General features: G+C 37.9%; 1 pseudogene; it reads left to right on the forward strand.

Annotated features, from left to right (window-relative positions):
• Window positions 1-355: 355 nt before the first annotated feature.
• On the forward strand, window positions 356-948 carry LOC142855510 (transcription factor BTF3 pseudogene; annotated as a pseudogene).
• Window positions 949-11,399: the final 10,451 nt, after the last annotated feature.

Raw genomic sequence — 11,399 nt, forward strand, 5'->3', positions numbered from 1 at the left:
TGGCTTGAATCTTAAATGTTCTGTACAAGCCAAATACATTATGTTCTTAGACTTCAATAGCCTATATGTCAAAGGTTCGGCCAGGGTGTAGCATTATGAGGAGGTCCTGAGACCTCTAAGAGATAGAGTCCAAGGATAACAGCGATGTCCCTGGGAGAGGGCTCTGACAAAGAATATTATAACCATAGATCCGTTCCTCTTTCTCTTTGTCTCCCGGCCAACACGAAGTATGAATACCCTTTCCCATATAACACATTACAACACATTGTGACACCATGTTGCAAGTTCATAGAGCCATGCGACCATGAACAGAAACCTCTGGAATCATGTGCCACTTAAAATTTTATTTGGAGCCCTCTAGCTGCCATCTTGCGTCCCCGCGTGTATGAGCCTTATCTCAGCTGGTCCGCCCGAGATCCCCTGAGCGCGAACCCTAGTCCCCCGCGCAGCCCCATTTCCACTCCGACAAGATGAAAGAAACGATCATGAACCAGGAAAAACTGGCCAAGCTGCAGGCACAAGTGCGCAATGGTGGGAAAGGAACTGCTCGCAGAAAGAAGAAGGTGGTTCACAGAACAGCCACAGCAGATGATAAAAAACTGCAGTTCTCCTTAAAGAAGTTAGGGGTGAACAATATCTCTGGTATTGAAGAGGTGAACATGTTTACAAACCAAGGAACAGTGATCCATTTTAACAACCCTAAAGTTCGGGCGTCTCTGGCAGCAAACACCTTCACCATTCCGAGACAAAGCAACTGACAGAAATGCTTCCCAGCATTCTAAACCAGCTTGGGGCAGACAGTCTGACTAGTTTAAGGAGACTGACTGAAGCTCTGCCCAAAATATCTGTGGATGGAAAAGCACCCCTTGCTACTGGAGAGGATGATGATGATGAAGTCCAGACCTGGTGGAGAATTTTGATGAGGCTTCTATGAATGAGGCAAACTGAATGAAGGAGACTTCTGAAGAAGTGACTCTTGCAGAAGTTACAGGAGCTGCCATTTTATATCATGGCTGCTTTTTAAAGGTCTTTTGTTTATTGATCTGATCAAATCTAGATCGCTAATATTTTTAAGCCCAAGCCCCTTGGACACTGCAGCTCTTTTCTGTTTTTGCTTAAACACAATTAATTCTTTGCAGCAAATTAAGCAGAATAGCCTGGGAATAAAGTTTGGAAAAGGGTTAATAAAATTCCTTGCCTAGTTAAAAAAAAATATTTGGAAGAAGTTTTTTTTGTTTTGTTTTGTTTTTATTATCAGGTATCTTGTCACAAGAACAGATATCTGCCAACACACATGCATTCAGCTAGAATACAAGAGTGAGCTAGACAGGGTAAAGTCCCTGCTCTCAATAACCTTACATTCTAGAGCGGAAAAGGATTATGAACCCCAGAAGATATAGAAAACAGAATAATTTCAATTAAAAACTGTTTTGCTGTATTGTATTTGTGTGGCATGTGAGTATGCCTGTCTGCATGGGGTTGGTGGCAAGTGCACATATGTACCGAGGCCAAAAGTTGCATATCTTTCCTTCAACTTTTATTTTTGAGACAAGTTCTTTTCCTCGGCCTGAGGCTTATTGGTATAGATAGACTGGTCGGTCAACGAACTTCAGGGATTTTTCTGTTTCTCCTCACACCATGCCCTCTCCAGCATCTGCATGACCACATGGTGTCATGCCCACCTTTTTACCTTCTTGCATGGTTTCTGGTTCCCTTGTTTGCACAGCAAGAGTCTCATTTGCCATACCACCTCACTAGATTTATGTGTTTCTATGAAACAAGAGTTCGTGTAGCCCAGACTGACCTTGAATTTGCTACATAGCAGAATATAATCTTGAATTATTGATTTTGCTATCTCTACCTTCCAAATGCTATGACTGTAACCATGTACCACAATGCTAGGTGAAAGAATGTAACAGCAAACCCAATGATTAATCCAAAGAAAATAGCCTTGAATGGTGGTGGACAAAGGAAGATCACCATAAATTTAAGGCCAGCTGGAACTACATAGTAAGTGTCAGGCTATCTCTATCAACACAGTGAAATGGTGTCTGAAAAAGGCGAAACTAATTAAACAATAAAAATAGATTATTGCTTCTCAGCCTTTTGGTTATAACCACATGTAAAATTGGCTTTCTGCAAACACTGAGAGTAAAAACAGAAAAGTATGCTGACACCAAACAGATGCACTTCTTAAGATAATATGAGAAATTTGTTTTTGTTTTGTGATAAATATTCCCAAAGTTAAAAACATTACTTATTTATTTAACAGTTCAAAACAACATCAAATTTTAGCAGTAAATACGGCTAGTTTTAAACTCAGTGTCTAAGGCGTGTGAACACATAAAGGGAGAACAGAAGTTCCAGCCACTCTGCAAGTCATCAACCTCAATTTTAGCTGCAATCCCTGGTTTCTTTCTAAACCCAGGCAGCCGATGCATTCTGTGAACTGTGATTGATAAATGGGGTAGAATCTGCTTAAAGTCTTTGTAAAGTTTCCTGAAGGATTTATCTCTGGAGGGTAATGTTCCTCTTTCTTTAACCAAAATGAGAGTTTGATAACCTCTCATTGTGCTTTTAATAAATAACACTTCAAGTCATAACTTAAAGGACTAAGTACATTTTAAAAACATAGTTAAGAAATGTCTAGTTACCACTGATTGCTTGAATACTTACCATCTACTACGCGAGGTTCGGGATTTGAGAACTTAATTTTTAGCTGAGAAAAGCTATGATTCGGGAATTGAACTGCAATTATTGGGAGACCTGCAAATATTCTCTGCATCAATTGTGGCTTTGGGAAGGGGAGATTAAGATTTATAGTTTAGCTAGGTTATGGTAGTCTAATCCACTATCATGAAGCATGCTTTCCACCTCAGTTTGCCTTTGCTGTGGCTGAGTCATTAATATTTAATTTCAAATTTAACAGGTTTGAATGGGTTTATATTTTTCTAAGCCACACACATGACAATTGAAAACACAATTATCTGGAGTTGTGAAAAGACAAGGAAAACAAAATCACATAGAGATCTTACTTCACTCAAAGAATGCTTGGCACATTGCATGTTTTACCACCCAGTAAGAAGTTAAATGTTACAAAAACTTGAGGACCAGAGTTCAGATACTGTGTACTCACATGAAAAGCCTGAGGGGCCGGCATCTCACCTGCACATATGTACACCCACACATAGATGAATACCACACACAACAATGCATAGATACTTAACAGATACCTCAAATCAAGACGGTAGACTGTATTGTGTTTCAGGAAGAGAGTATCACTGATGGATAACAAATTCCACTCCTGTAACTCTCAAGAAAGTGACCCAAAGTGACCCATTTTTGTTTGTTTGTTTGTTTTTTGTTTTGTTTTTTATTTTTTGAGACAGGGTTTCTCTGTAACTTTGCAGCCTGTCCTGGAACTAGCACTTGTAGACCAGGCTGGCCTCGAACTCACCAAGAACCACCTGCCTCTGCCTCCTGATTGAAGGCAGGCGCCACCACCGCCTGGCTGGGAATTCTTTAAAAAACAAAAACAAAAAAACAGTACATAAACAATAGCTACTGCTCATATTTTTAAACTTTGGGAGGAGGCCTTACAGTCTACAAAATCCATATTTGAGCTAAAAATGAAACAACCTAAAAGTCTGTAAGGTAGAAAAAGAATCTTTCTTTCCCACTGCATCCAGTCCCAAAACTCTGTCTCAAAGGGAAGTCTCTCTATAGACTCATTTCCACTTATGTTTTTTTTTTCTGAATGACCATTTATGATATACATTATATACAAAACTTACCTGTATATGTATGATATTAACTTGTCAATATAAATATTTCTGTTTATGTCATTGAGTACATGTGAATTTTCAACTATCACTTTATGGAATTACTATTTAAATATATACTTACACAATTGAATATACCTAAATACATCAGTATATATTTATATAAAATATACACATAAAATAGCATATGTATGTGTGAGTGGGATTTTATCATACACCTTTGATTTTATCTTGTCATGTATTTATTGGTTTAATTTTCTTAACGCTCCATCCATCCATGTAGCTTCCTTTTGTTCTTGTGTTTCTTCAGCTGGCTCCACATGGCTTATGCTTCATTCTGTGCTATTGGGCAATGATGTTATAACTCATTAGCCATCATTTCTTGTTACTCTGTGCCATCTATTTTTCAGGTGTTTACACGAAAGTCAGAACAGGTGTTACAATTCTCCTTGACCAGCTAATTAAAGACTTGAAAAAAAAATCTTTTGCTTCAATGGCCACAGGTTTCAATTGAATGCAGTGATCTTAAGACAGGGTGAAAGCAATCTTTCATGGTGCATGCAGGTTTCTGAAGGGAACAGACTCTGATGTTCCAAACCTGGACAAACCTCTGCCTCACCAATACGAATGTGTTTCTCATAGTCTCAATTTCTAATCCTCAAATTCAGCCCATTCTACCAATTCTGTTCCTTTGCATTCAATTGAATGCCGCCTTCTTACACTCGGAGCAGGCTTCATAAAAGTCTGAGCAACTGGAGTGAAATTAAGCTTTGAGTGTTTCATGAAAGCAGCTTTCTGTTTTCTTCTCTGAGCCACAAATGACCTGAGTCTATGTACAGGGAGCTATTCTAGGATGCCACCCAATTAACCTTTAGAAAAATTTGTAAGTTTTTTTTTAGATGTTTTTTTTTTTCAAGAAAAAAATATTTTTTGTCTATTATGGCATAACTGCTTTCAAAGCTATTCACTTTGTAATGAACAAAGACTCTTTCTTTCCCCCCACGGAAATGAAGAGGTGTGGTACTTAGGAAGAGAGAAGGACAAGGGAGGTTTTTTTCCTCTCCAGATGTTAAAACAACACAGCATAGAGCTGATGGGTAAAATAGACATTTCATCCTTTCTGATTGCCTATGAAAAATAGACAGGCCAGCTGGCTCAATGCTGGACAAAAGAGAAAACTTCAAAAATAATTCCTTTTTTTTTAAAAAAAATTGTTTTGTTTTGTTTCCTAGCCAGAGTAGCCACTTTATTAGAAATACTAAGTGAAATAGTCACATGTTACATTTTTCTTTGTCATAATGACAACAGAACAGAAGAAAGAATGTTTTTTCCAGTGACACAGCAGGTGGGATTTCAAAAGGGTAAACTGATGAGTCCATACCAAAGAGCTTAGTTTGGTTGGCATCTTCCTAAGCATTAAGAGGAATCTGTTGTTAAGTAAGTTTCATTAAAAGATCAAAGCACTGAAGGGTTCTGAGTGGTTATGTCAAATAACAAGTGATGCGCTCCAGCAGTCCTAAGCATGGGAAATACAGTACTGGCAGATCTTACCTTCCCTCTCCTTTGTTAAGCTGTTAGATTACATTTTAAAGATACCCACCATGTCTGTTCTCTTCCTTGGCCACTTTCTTATGCCACACTCACTCCTGAACTGACCATCAAGGTCCAACTATCATAGCATCAAGGTTTGACATCAGCAATGTCCATTTGGCTACCCTAATTAACATACTCAATCAAAACTTAACCAACCCATCCTAGCTCATTTTAACAGGGACCTCCTCCTTTTCCTTCTTAAAATTAATACTTAAGAAGTTTTTTTTTTTCTGCTGATTCTGCCTCATTCAGATTCAGTCATCTTATCTCTTTGCCTTGCCTCATAAAGGATCTCTTTGTGTTTGGAAATTGATGTTTAGGTGTGGTTTATAGCGAATCTCAGGTCTGAAGGGGAACACCTCAGAGTAAGCAGTTCCCATTAACTAGCGCTACTACACATAAAAGACGGAGCACACAATGTATGCACACACACAGGACAAGAAGGTGGAAAATAACAGTACAAGTTGGGCTTCCAGGGTATCCAAATTCAGCAGTGTGCCTGGACGGTCTTCTTAGCCTGACATTCCAATGTGTTTAATATTTTCAAAATGAATCTTGTTGAATTGTTGATTTAAAAGTATCTTCTCTGATATATAACTAAATGTCTTGAAATGGTGGTTGGAGGAGAAAGACTGGAAAATGTGAAGACCAGAAATTTTTCATTAGTAAGAATTCTGTGTCTATCTTCTAGATGACATTTAACAATTTCACTGATTCTATAGCTTCCTATTCAATTTTTGATTTGTGTGCTATGACCCAGAGAATCAGAGCATTTAGAAGGAAAAGGATCTAAATGACCACGGTCTCTCTTTTTCTCTCCCCCTCTCTTTCCCTCTTTCTTTTTATCCTCTCTTATTCTCTTTCTTCCCCTTCTCTCTTCCCCCATCATTCACACACGTGCACACACACACGTGCACACACACACACATGTGCACACACACACACACTCACACAGCTCACCACTTACTATACTTTCACCATGCAATAAATTTACTTTTCTAATTTCAAACTGAAATGAAACCATTACTACTTGTTTAGGGTCCCAGTAATGTAAACAGAATATGAGTATGTGGATCAAGGGAATGTCAAATCCAGTCTACCATTTTTTTCTTTATGTTCACTGCGTTATGGGTGTCTTCCCAGAACAAAACCACACAAACTGGATGGCTATTGCAACACAAAATATTCTATTGTAATACTGAATGTTTGAAGTTCAAGATCAAAGTGCTGGATGATTCAGATTCTGGTGAGAATCTCTTACTACAAAAAGGCATCCTACTGAATGGGAGAAGATCTTCACCAACAGACAAAGATCTGATCTCTAAAATATATAAAGAACTCAAGAAACAAGATTTTAAAATGCTAATTAACCCAATTAACAAATGGGGTACTGAAGTGAACAGAGAATTCTTAACAGAAGAAGTTCAAATGGCCAAGAGACATTTCAGGTCATGTTCAACTTCCTTAGCGATCAGGGAAATGCAAATCAAAACAACTTTGAGATACCATATTACACCTGTCAGAATGGCTAAAATCAAAAATACCAATGATAGCCTTTGCTGGAGAGGCTGTGGAGGAAGGGGTACCCTCATCCATTGCTGGTGGGAATGCAATCTTGTTTATTATTATTATTATTTTGTTTTTGGTTTTTCGAGACAGGGTTTCTCTGTGGTTTTGGAGCCTGTCCTGGAACTAGCTCTTGTAGACCAGGCTGGTCTCGAACTCACAGAGATACGCCTGCCTCTGCCTCCCAAGTGCTGGGATTAAAGGCATGTGCCACCCCTGCCCGGCGGGAATGCAAACTTGTGCAACCACTTTGGAAATCAGTGTGGCAGTTTCTCAGGAATTTCGGAATCAACCTACCTCAGGAGCCAGCAATACCACTCTTGGGAATATATCCAAGAGATGCCCAATCATACTATAAAAGCATTTGTTCAACTATGTTCATAGCAGCATTATTTGTAATAGTCAGAAGCTGGAAACAACCTAGATGCCCCTCAATGGAAGAATGGATAAAGAAAGTGTGGAATATATACACATTAGAGTACTGCTCAGCTGTAAAAAACAGTGACATCTTAAATTTTGCATGCAAATGGATGGAAATAGAAAACACTATCCTGAGTGAGATAACCCAGACCCCCAAAAATGAATATGGTATGTATTCACTCATTTGTGGACTCTAGCCATAAACCAAGGTCATTAAGCCTATAGTTCCCAAGACCAGAGAAGCCAAATAACAAGGTGAACCCAAAGAAAAACATATATAGATCCTCCTGGAAATTGGAAGCAAACAAGATTGCAGGACAAAAGTTGTGAGCATGGGGGTGGGGGTAGGGGTGGGGGTGAGGTTGGGGGAAGGGAATAGGGGGCGAGGGAAGGGAGAAGGGAAGGACTTTCAAGAGCTTGGGAGAGTGGGAGGGTGAAGATAGAGGAAGGGTGGATATAGGAGCAGGGAAGAAGATACCTACATTAAGGGATCCATTTTAGGGTTGGCAAGAGACTTGCCAAGTAGTTTAGATCTATGTAAGTCTCTCTTAGTGTCCTCATTGTTGTCTAAGCCTTCAAACCACAATCCCAGAGATGTGTGATTTTAGAAACATGTAAGTATTGATATTTATCATTTTAAAATTCCTGGTATCTTTTTCTCATTCCCTTGATTATTCCTTAAGTGTCAATGAATAACTAATGAATTATCTCTTTACATAAAACTACAAGGCTTTTGAGTTTAACTGTCCTGAATCCCCAGAGGCTTATACAGTACATGATATATGTGGTAATTATAAATATCTGTTGAGAAAAAAAATTAAAGGAATAATAGGTAATACTGCTGTCTAGTTACAGAAATCATCCAACACAAATGGATCACTCAAAACTGGCAGGTTTCTAGGTCGTGGTGGCATTCCTTTGATTCCAGCACTCAGGAGGCAGAGAAAAGAAGTCAGTTTGGTCTACAGAGTGAGTTTCAGAACAGCCAGAGTGGTTACATAGAGAAACCCTGTCTCAAAATGCCAGAAAGAAAGAAAGAAAGAAAGAAAGAAAGAAAGAAAGAAAGAAAGAAAGAAAGAAAGAGAGAGAGAGAGACAGGTTAATATCCATAAATGATTAGTCATAACAGGGAATATTGTGATCTGAATACGTGTTTTCTAGATTACCATAGCAACATGTAATACTACCATGTGTCGTGTCTGTTTATAAACAGAATAGAGAATATACATGCACACTCACTGAGCATATTTCTCCCTAGTGTCTAGGCTCGTAGAATATCTATGTACCATAGATACATAAATGTCAAACACTCACTGTGAAGCACCATGGTTCATGGGAACATTAGTAAGAGATATGTTTTTGTACTTCTGGTTTTTATTGTAATTCACTGTAAGATACTACACAACACAGCTCTTCAAATTGCCAGGGAGAAAGTTATATTTTTCTCTGGAAATAGAGGTTGGAAAGATATATTTGTAATCATCTGTGTACATAAAGCTACTTACTCACTGTAGGCAAGAAATATGGTTGTAGACTTGCTTTTTAAGATTTCAAAAGCTACAGGAATTATTATGAATGCTGATAACGATCAAGGAAGCAATTTGGTCTGTGGCCAGGAAAAGGAGTTGCTACCATTCAACAGATTTTCTTTATCTTTCCACAAAGATTCCTCCTTCCTCCACCACAATGTTTAAAAATTTCCATGAAAAAAATATTCGCTAGCCTATTCTAACAATTAAAATAGACAGTGACTTTCGATGTTCAAATGTATAAAGCTGATGCCTGACAGACAACTTTTCATAATTCTGACATAGATAAACAGATAAATTCAAATTAAATAAAATTAAAAATTAATGTAATTCAAAGTAGTCGTGTTTCAGTGTTTCTAGATGTTGTCAATAAATCACTGGTGTTCGTGAGGCGATTTCTAAATAAATGCAAAATGTTTTAAAATACCCAATGCTAGAACAATAGCTGAATTGCATTATTAGGAAAAGTGAAATCAATATTGTGGTGGATAAAAGAAGAAAAGTCTCCCAAAGCTTCATGTACTTGAACACTTGGTTCTCAGCTGTAGATGCTGTTTGGTGAGGGTATGCATTCTTCAGGAAGGATACTTTTACTAGAGGAAGTGAATCACCTGGGTGAGCTTTGGGGTTCATAGTGTTGCCTTGCCTACAGTTCTCTTCATCTGCTCCCTGTGTGTTAATAAAGTATGATCTCTCTTCTTTCTGATCTTATCTCTGATGAACTCTATCCTTCTGAAACTGTAAGATAAATAGTATTCTCTCTTCTACAACTATTTTTGTTTTAGTATTTTATCATGGAAGTAATACTACTGATAATATAGATACCTCAATTAGCTGCCCTTATAATTTTCCCAAGAAATGTTGAAATTCTCTACAAATTCTATCGTTGATATACAGGGTAGATTTCTATCAGTATTTGAATAGTCTCCATGATGCCAGATTTTATAGCTCAGTGAATTTTGAAGATTGTGTTGATAATAACAGTTTGCATCTGCTTAAAATCCTTTGCTTACAGATCTCAGAAAATTTTACTTAATATCAAGTGATTATATCACATAGTCACCGAGAGTGACTGGCTTAATTATGCCTATTTCTAGAAGGATAGTATACTAATAGATATTAAACTTGTAAGTAATGGTTAGCTAGATAATCAAAACCAGAGAAACATATTTCCGGAAATAGGGTGCCTCCTGCAGTTACTAACTTCTACATGAAAGAGTATTGTTGGATTTGGGGCTTGTCCAAAATTTCCAGCCTCTGTACTGAGAATAGGGCAGTGGTCAAGTCTTTGATGGTTATCCATACCCCATTCTCTGATTCAGCAACTGTTCACATAAACTTTTAGAGGAAATAAAATGTCAGGCAAAGGCTATGTGCTTATGCAACCCTGAGAATGACATGAATTATCTAAAAATCGATAAGTTAAAATTTAAACATATTTCTGTGTATCTACTATCAAGATACACCCATACACACAATACTTACACAAATTTATACATTCATCTTTTCAATGTCCCTGTTGAGTCTATTGCCAATAGTTTAGATTTCCACTTACATTTTTGCCCCCGTTTTTATGTTTATGCTGCCTGCTCTGCTATGACTATATGGTGTAGGTGTGGACTCCAGTGTGCAACCACAGCAGGCATATAATAGGACCAATGGCCAATTTACTGAAGAACGGTAAAAGCAAAAAGTACAAGTGCAGAGATGTTGATGCTCTGGCTGAGTTACAAGTCCAAACATGAAACCAATTATCTTCCAATGTCTTATGCAACTGCATACAGTTCCTGTTGCTGAGATGGATCAGCATGACCCAAAGCAGCTTGGGAGCAGAGGTTTATTTCCACCTACAACTCCCAGGTCACACTCTGTGCTGTCTATTATTGTTGTCAACCTGACTACTTGTGGAATTAACTAAAACCCAAGCAACTAGGTGCACCTGTGAGGAATTTTTCTCAACTGAATCATTTGAAGTAATAAGACCCATCCTAAATCTAGATCTTTTGAGGTGAGAGAATCCCATCTTAAATCTGGCCCGTAACTTCTGCTGTCAGCCTATGTAAAAGATATAGAGAAAGGAAGCTCTTGCACTTTGCCTGATTGCCTTCATTCTCAATGGCAAGTCTATTTTTTCTTCTTTGGCATTAGAACCTACTTATTTAGGGTTCTGACATATACTGAAGACCAACTGAGACATCCAGCACCCTGGACTGAACAAATACTGCATTCTTGGCCTTTCTATGGGGAGACAGCTGTTGTTGAAATAGTTGGGCCAAAGCTTGTAAGCTACTCTAATAAATGCTGTTTATATAACAAAAAAAAACCCCAAACCAGTGTGACTTAGATGCTTTTCTTAAAAAACCATAAGAGAAAGGGTAAAATTTTTTTATAAAAGTTGGCCTTGATTGTTGTCTTTGTTGATTTTATTTTCTTTATGAAGAGCCTGGTTTTGAGTGGAATTATAAAACTACAGAATATCACCAACTGCCTGTGTTGCGGTAAAGAGCCA

This window comes from Microtus pennsylvanicus, chromosome 8 (assembly GCF_037038515.1).
Source record: "Microtus pennsylvanicus isolate mMicPen1 chromosome 8, mMicPen1.hap1, whole genome shotgun sequence".
In the NCBI taxonomy this organism is placed as follows: Eukaryota; Metazoa; Chordata; class Mammalia; order Rodentia; family Cricetidae; genus Microtus; species Microtus pennsylvanicus.